This window comes from Sinocyclocheilus rhinocerous, unplaced genomic scaffold (assembly GCF_001515625.1).
Source record: "Sinocyclocheilus rhinocerous isolate Xijiao unplaced genomic scaffold, SAMN03320098_v1.1 scaffold756, whole genome shotgun sequence".
NCBI lineage: Eukaryota > Metazoa > Chordata > Actinopteri > Cypriniformes > Cyprinidae > Sinocyclocheilus > Sinocyclocheilus rhinocerous.
Window position 1 is genome coordinate 691,899 of NW_015662039.1, and position 7,927 is coordinate 699,825.

Below are 7,927 nucleotides of genomic sequence, written 5' to 3' on the forward strand. Positions count from 1 at the left end.
TGTTTCGTTAATTGAATCGAACTCTTTAGTGCCATTACTTAAAAATAATCCTCACAGAAGCCTTATATTGTTCATATCGTCTGTTTGATTACGTCTTTTAATTGATTTTTCCGTACATTTCTGCCATATGTACATTAACTGACAGTCACCACTAATAAGCTACCACTAAATATTGTAGAAACTTAATTTGCTGTAAAGTTGCTTTGCAACGATTTGTATCGTGAAAAGCGCTATACAAATAAAATTGAATTGAATTGAATATCAGAATGTTTTGTTAAAAGTATATGTAGATAACTACTGCTTTTTTGTATCATTATATAGATTTTACAGCATTTTATTCATGTTCTTTTCTGAGTGCATTTGCCATGATTGTAGCCAACAATATTTACAATACTGCAATGATGGTTCCTCTGAAGAATCAACACTTAAGCCCTTTCAAGAGCATTTATATTGACATATTTATCAGATATCATCAAAAGGCTGCAAGGTTTACTGCATGCTTTCTATCTTTTCCTCTTTGTGTCATTTGTAGGTATCAGCGATGGGCATTTGAGTAGGACTGATGTGGGCATTTAAGACCTTTGTTTTCACAGGAGAATCCCAATATATGAGACTATGGTGGAGAAATTCAAAGAGCCTCCCATGCAGCTGTAGGACTTGTCTAAACAGAAATGTGCAGTTTATTGTGACAGGATCTCTAGAGAGGGTCTGAATGGAGACTTCATCGTCCCACCCTCGGCTAACGGCAGGGGTGCGAGGCACTGCTCTCGGTCTGGGAGCTTATTTTCTCCTTCTCTTTTTCATGTTTTCTCCCTCTTACTCCAATCTCTCCGCTTGCCTCTGATTCCGTATCGCTCCCATCTTCTCTTTCTTAAGGCATATACTGATCTTCTTTACCAGTGTTTTTCCACTCTTTAGCTCCTCCAGACCACTGTCTCCCAATGCTTCCTGTTAGCCAACCCCGTTCTTCCTCCTGCTGCATACTTCACTGTCACATCAATTTCTAACATCAGCTGCTTCCAGATGAACTTTACTCTCATTACCGTTATTTGGTCCCCATCACTTAACTACGTCATCGACAATCACAGTAAACTTTGGCCCCGGTTTCCTATAATTGCGTAGAATTCCTGAAAATTAGATCTATGAGTGAACATGAGTGTGGCAGAATTGGAGCCTCATTTGAATGATCCTAATTCATTGTGTAGCAAGTTTAACCTGATATTTTTGTGTGTATAAATTTTATGTCGAGCATTATTGTTTTTAAAATCAATTTATATTTCCATCATTTCGATTGACATTGTAGCCAATGATATTTTAAAAGCCACAAAAAAATGGAAGACGTGAAATGCAGTAAAAGTCTGTGGCAATGCAGTACATGGTGATAAAGAGCAATATTTATCTACATTTATTTTCATTAAAGCATTTCAATATATGAACGGTGTTATGATGCAAAAGAGTTTGATTCACTGAAACAGTTTTAACTAAATAAATCAGACTTAGAGACTTTTTAAATATTTCACAAACCCTAAAGAAATAGTCACTGAGCCAATATTTGCTTATGGTATGAATAAAGTCAACATTTGATCAAAATTATCCACTTTTCAAAATTCAATGAATTCCTGATTGATCAAATAAAGTCTAGGCCATCATAAATAATCGATTTATACATATATTTTTGTAATTATAACTTATATAATTACATTTAGAACTATACAGATTATTTTACAGATTAATTATATAACAATAATAATAATAATTATTATTATTTAGTATTATTATACACTTAAATTGTGTAAATGTCCAATAACAAATATGAATAATGGTTCAAATTCTGAGAAACACTATGAGTAACCATTAATAAGCAGTGATAAAAACATAATTCATAATTAATATTTATACACAAATATTATTTTTTTATTTGTCCATTTATTTTTTGTTTTGTAATATATATATTTTCATAATATATAAAAGAAAAAAGTGTTGTACAAGAGCATCTACTCAAATAAACGAACTAACTAAGCCCCAGAAGGGGAGTAAAGTGGAAAGGATTGTAGATGGATCTTATCAAAGCGACAAAATTCCATATCCAGACACTTGCACTTGATTTTCATATTTAAAAAGGCTTTTTAAATGCTTAAAATGATGCACATTGGATGCTATTTCTAGAAATCCACCAAATTATGTCATTTATTGATTATTAATATACTGTATATTGAAAATATTTGAATATTGTTAATTCTGAATTCTCTGGAGTGATGGTGAACAGGTAAGACTGATGACGTTATATCATTGAACCATGCATTCAATCTGTATTGTGAAAAGTGCTGTAAAAATGAACATGAATTGAATTGAATGGTGTCTTTGAAGAACCATGTGCTTGAACAGCGGATCGGTGGGCTGTGTCTGTATGCGTATGTAAGTGTTGCGTCAGCACGACGTGGTCGAGAAGGTTGTGCCGGCGATGCTTGTTTGGTTGAGTTTGAGAACGTTCTGTTCCAGAGGATCAGAGATTAGCCTGGACCACATTGTTCTCTGTTTGTGTTTAGCAAGATGCCAAAACCACAGGAAAGCGGACTGTAAGCAAGCTTTGGTGTTTGTCATTAGAATGAGTGGTCAGGCACCTGCGTTTCACCTCTGGGTTATACATTAACAAAGCCAGTCTGGCCTTGAGCTGAATTTACATGCGGCCGGACACATGGTTTGTATTTTGTTAATGTGTTTACACCACATACTGTAGTTGGAGAGGGTATTATTTATCTCCATTGATTGTACTGAATTGAAAAAGACAGCAAAATGCAATCCATTATCCAAGTAATTAAGTCCAAGCTGCTTGTTTCCATACATCGAAAATTGGCAGTGACCAGATCTCAGATCTGCTATTTGACGTCACATTGTCTTCACCGATGTATTTACAAACAAGATTTGAATGTGCGCAAGTGTGAATGTGAGTCGAGTGTAGCCAGGACAAAGACTACTTTTTGTGTTACAGTTACAACTAGATGAATTAGATTTAGAAACTTAAAGCAATCACCAAATAAATAAATAAAATGTTAAATAAAAATTGACTATGAAATTCAAAAATTCATGTCTACATTTTACTAATACAAAAATATATGTATAAAATATAACAAAATATATTTATTAAAATTTATAATATATAAAAAAAATTGAGTACAAAACTCTAAAATGTCTACGTTTAACTAATAAAAATATATGTATAAAATATAACGCAATATCATTTTTTAAATTTGTGATTTTTATAAAAATTGACTACAAAATTCTATAATTCATGTCTACATTTTACTAATAAAATATAAAAATGTAACTCTCTCTCTCTCTCTCGCTCTTTTTTTTTATGATTTTGACACTGTAATAAATTATCTTTAGTCTGTAAGAAAAATATGCACAATTAATATTAGCTTTATTTATTTACTTTTTTTTTTGCAATTAAAAAAAAATCATATTTGTTTTCAGTTTAGTGCATATTTAAGCATAAAATGATACGAATGATATAAGTAATACATCATATGATGTAATTTATTGGTAGAACCACTACAGGTGCATCTCAATAAATTAGAATGTCGTGGAAAAGTTTTATTTAATACACGAGTTTCACAATTTGAGTTGAATTACTGAAATAAATGAACTTTTCCACGACATTCTAATTTGAGATGCACCTATATATTGAAAACGTGTGAAAATCAGTAATTCTGAGTCCTTTGAACTTTAATATTACAGATTTTATTGTACGAAAAAAAAAATCCATATTTTGTGTTCCACAGAAAAACTGAAATCACACTGCTTTGGAACGACATGAGGGTGAGAATGTGCTGACAGAATTTTCTTCTTTTTTGTGGTACTAGGGTAAACTCTCCCTTTAAAGGGAGAAATGTAACTGGTGAGATGTGAAGAGCTTGCAGCGCTGCACCCTGTTACCCATCAACTGTTTGCTCTGTTCACCAACACTCGAGGGCCTGGGGGTTTGTGTCTGGACTGCACAGCATCTGGCTGCTGTGTCCTAAAGCATGAGCTGTTTGTTATGAAAATAGTTGTGTGACAGGACAGCAGATGGCTGCGGCGACACTTTTAGTTCTACCTGAGGCTACGCAGTGACATATACTCACAATATGATTCAAATCAAGCAGAGAGACTAGTGAGGAGGGGGGCGTAATGATCAGCGACCGCTGAGGCCTGCCGTACGTACTACATACCTGTTTTGACATTCAATCAAACTGCTCTTTTTTTCACTCATAAATAAAACTTCTGTCATCGTTTTCCATTATTTGATTTAAAACCTTGTAGGATTTGTCCAAGTTGTCCAATGTCCAAGTTGCTCTTTTTTTGTTGATTTCCTATGCTCTTTTCTGATTCATCCCGCCAGTAAAAAAAAAAAACACACACACCATGAAGTGATCCATGTACCTCACGTCTTCTGAAGCAGCGTTATTTTAATATCATTGATGTGCTATTAGTTTAATTTTTGAATTACATTTGAATTCCGTTTTTTTTTCTTTTTTCCTTTAATTTTGTTTAGTTGTAGCAATTGTTGTGTTTTTTTGTCATTTTTATTAGTCAGTTTTTATTAATTGTTTTTTCAATATGTCTATATAGTTTTATTGAATTTTTAGTTATTTTAGTACTTCAAGTAAATCTAAATGAAATTGAGAAATGTTAGCTGAAATACAAACAAACGATGTTAAATTTTTTAAATATATTTTATTTCAGTTAATGTTATTTTGTTTGTAGTAACATGTTTTCTGGTTTTCATTATTTTCAGTTTTCAAATATTATCCTTTAAAAATATAAAGGATAATATTTGAAATTTTTGAAATCTGATAATATTTTTCATATTTGAAAACTGAAAATAATGAAAACCAGAAAACATCTGATACTACAAACAAAATAACATTAACTGAAATAAAATATATTTAAAAAATTTAACATCATTTGTTTATAATAATAATATAATAATATTTTTGATTTATGTCTGTGCACCAGTGTTGTTATCATTTAAAACTATAAAAATACTTTCTGGTAATTTTAATAAACCTGTAATAAAATAAAATATAAGTGTTTGTTGGCATTAGTTTTTTTAACCTGTTCCTGTTTGAATTCTTGACTCTTTCCCAGGTGCATGATGTAATGCAATGTAAAACAATCATTTCTGTTGAGTGTCAATTGCCGCAAAGAAACATATGCATGGTATGTGCTTTATAGGGTCATTTGAAGTTACGTCTCGCTTCATTCATGCACCATTAGTGTCTTGCAACTTTGAGTTTCAAAATAGTATGTTCTGATGCTGACTGAGATATGGTTGAGGTGAAGGTTGTATAATACGTTGTTACGCTGATGGGAGAATCAGTATTATGCATCAGGTCTCGCATATTTGGAGTGGACCATGATGATTCATTGTGCAAGTCTAAAACTGCATCACTGCTCGTTTATCTCCCGCTAGGAATTCCTTGAAAGAAGGCTCCCTTATTTTGCCTTGCTGAAGGTGGGCAACCCTAAGGTCAGCAGTATTATAGGTTCCTGGAGAGGCCCGCTCAGTGTGGGGCTGGAATAGCTGGGGGTATTTCACGCAAGGCAAATGACCATTCTTCCAGTCATAAGGTCGCGTGTCATTGTTTACATGCCTGAATAGGTCAAGACTGCTTAGTCAGGTTTCGTGTTAGTTTATGGCTGCTCCCGTGCCGTGCGACCGTTTTATCATTAACACATCTGTGAGCGCGAAGGCCATTGGTCCACCTGCTCCGCTCACCTGCTAAACATAGTTCAAGTCAGTCGCTCCGTTAAGTTTGTTAATCTGTTTATTTGTGGCTTTGTTAGGATCTGAAAGCAGCTCATATTTCAGCTTCAGCTGCGTGACTTCAGGAATCTCATACAGTAGCTCATTTGTCAAACTGAAATAGATACCGTCCTCGTGACAGGTTGACGTCTATCGCTCTTGCGTTAAATGACTTTGAATTCTCGGTTTGGTCAGGACGGTTCAACAGCATGTGAATCTCGCACAAGTTTTGGTAAAGTTAAGTTCTCTTTCACTGAACAAACTGACGTTTGATTTTGTTGCTGCGTTCAAGTTGGATTGGAATTGATGTTACTAAAGTACAAAGGTGCAAGTGAAATAGAAAATAAACCCTGTAACTTTCACCATTTGCCATGTTTAGCACTCGAGGTCGACGGGTTACATGTATTCTTTGGTGTGAAAAAACCTCTGACAGTCTGACAATAGCTATTCTTCAGGTTAGGGTTACCTGTTTTACCTGCCGATTTTGGAAAGTTTTTGCTGGGATGGGCATTTAAAAAAATCTGAAATTTGCTTTTGCGCCATTATCTCCTTGTATTAAAGTTAATCTTGTTCGCATTCTGTACAGTTCATGTCTGATACCACGCGCTAGCGTGACGTGTTCATGAGGATTAGGCTAATCATCCCATATAGAAAACATCACAAGTAAAATTAATCATGTTTATAAAGATAAACATGGGTTTATTATAGCCCACTTACAATTTACATTTCAGAGATCATTACAAATAAATTATTAAATGCTAAAACTGAATAAATTTAAATGAACAAACTTGGCGTTGCATTTGCAACCATGTGAAAACAGGGGGTGCTGCAGCCCCCTCAGCACCCCTACTTTCCGCGTCCCTGTACCACGCAGTGGAAAAGCGCAGCGCCATTAGACTGTACGGTTCTATGAAGAGACATTTTTATTAAAAAATCTTCAATCATTGAAACAACTAGTGGAACAGTTTCCGTTATATCTGCACATTTGTCCTCTGCAGTCTTATTGGATGCAGGACAGGAAAAGTGGACGTCAACCTCCTCAACTCGGTCTCCATGGAAACCTGCCCAGTACCTATTCATTTTCTTCTAAATAGGACAAGAAGAAGAAGGGACAGGAGTATTGTTTCTGATATATTATGAAGAGCAATTTGGACTTCATTGCTTGTGACCTGGCAGAGGATCAAAATGAGGATCATATATATATATATTTATATATATTTTTTTTTTTCAGAATTAATAATTTTCTTTTAGTTATTACATCACATGAAAGTTGTGGCAATAAATTCCAATGTCCTAAACTGTCCTAAAAAACTAAACTGGTTTCTTTTTTCTGGTTTATCTTTGCCAGTGTAATACCATTTTTGTTTTTATTTATCACAAGTTATGGAAATAAATTCCACTTGTCTTGGCTGTGTGACAATAGATAGATTGATGAATGGGTGACTTCTGAACATCTGTAATCAGAGAGTTGACAGAGTTTCCAACATTCAACAAGATAAATAATATCTTGTCATGGAACAGATGTGTTCTAATTTGGGAGAATATTTTTGTTTATTAAATCCAGGATGTAGGATCATTCCCATAAGCACTTGAACCAGCCAGGAATGTCCCACTTGAGATCTGGTACTGACCCGTCTGCTATACTGACAGCTTGGGCTGATGAGAATAAACCAAGCAATGCGATGTTATAAGACCGGCTTTTGCTGTGTCATTATTATTGTTTTTTTTTCAGTTTAGCAGTTAATGTTGATCAAGAGACAAAATTGTTTTGTTTTACGGCAAAATGCATTACTGAAAGGATATCTGTCTGTGTGTGTGTGTGGTGTGTGTGGTGGGGGGGGGATTGATTCGCACCTGCCGGACACTGGCTCTTCTCCACTGGCTCAGTTTTTGGGCCTGATGTCTGAATCTGCAAGAGTGACTCGAGTTGAATAGGAGAATAAGAAAGACTGTTAAGGGCACAAAGAGACTGTTATTCTCTGAAACCTCATGAGAAATGGGTTGAGCATGTCTGTGTTTGTAGACAGCATGAGAAAATATCAGAGTGAGTGTCACAAAACTTGTCAACAGCAATGTCAAGGTCAGCTGAAAAGCGACAGTTAGTTATTATGGGTGAATCTCAAAAAAAAAAAAAAAAAA

The 7,927-nt window shown here is 34.6% G+C and overlaps 1 protein-coding gene across 2 annotated transcripts in view; it reads left to right on the plus strand.

The window, feature by feature from the left end:
• Positions 1-7,927, plus strand: part of LOC107727363 (endothelial PAS domain-containing protein 1-like) — a 36,258-nt gene that overhangs the window by 4,709 nt on the left and 23,622 nt on the right. The gene's annotated exons all lie outside the window — the stretch shown is intronic.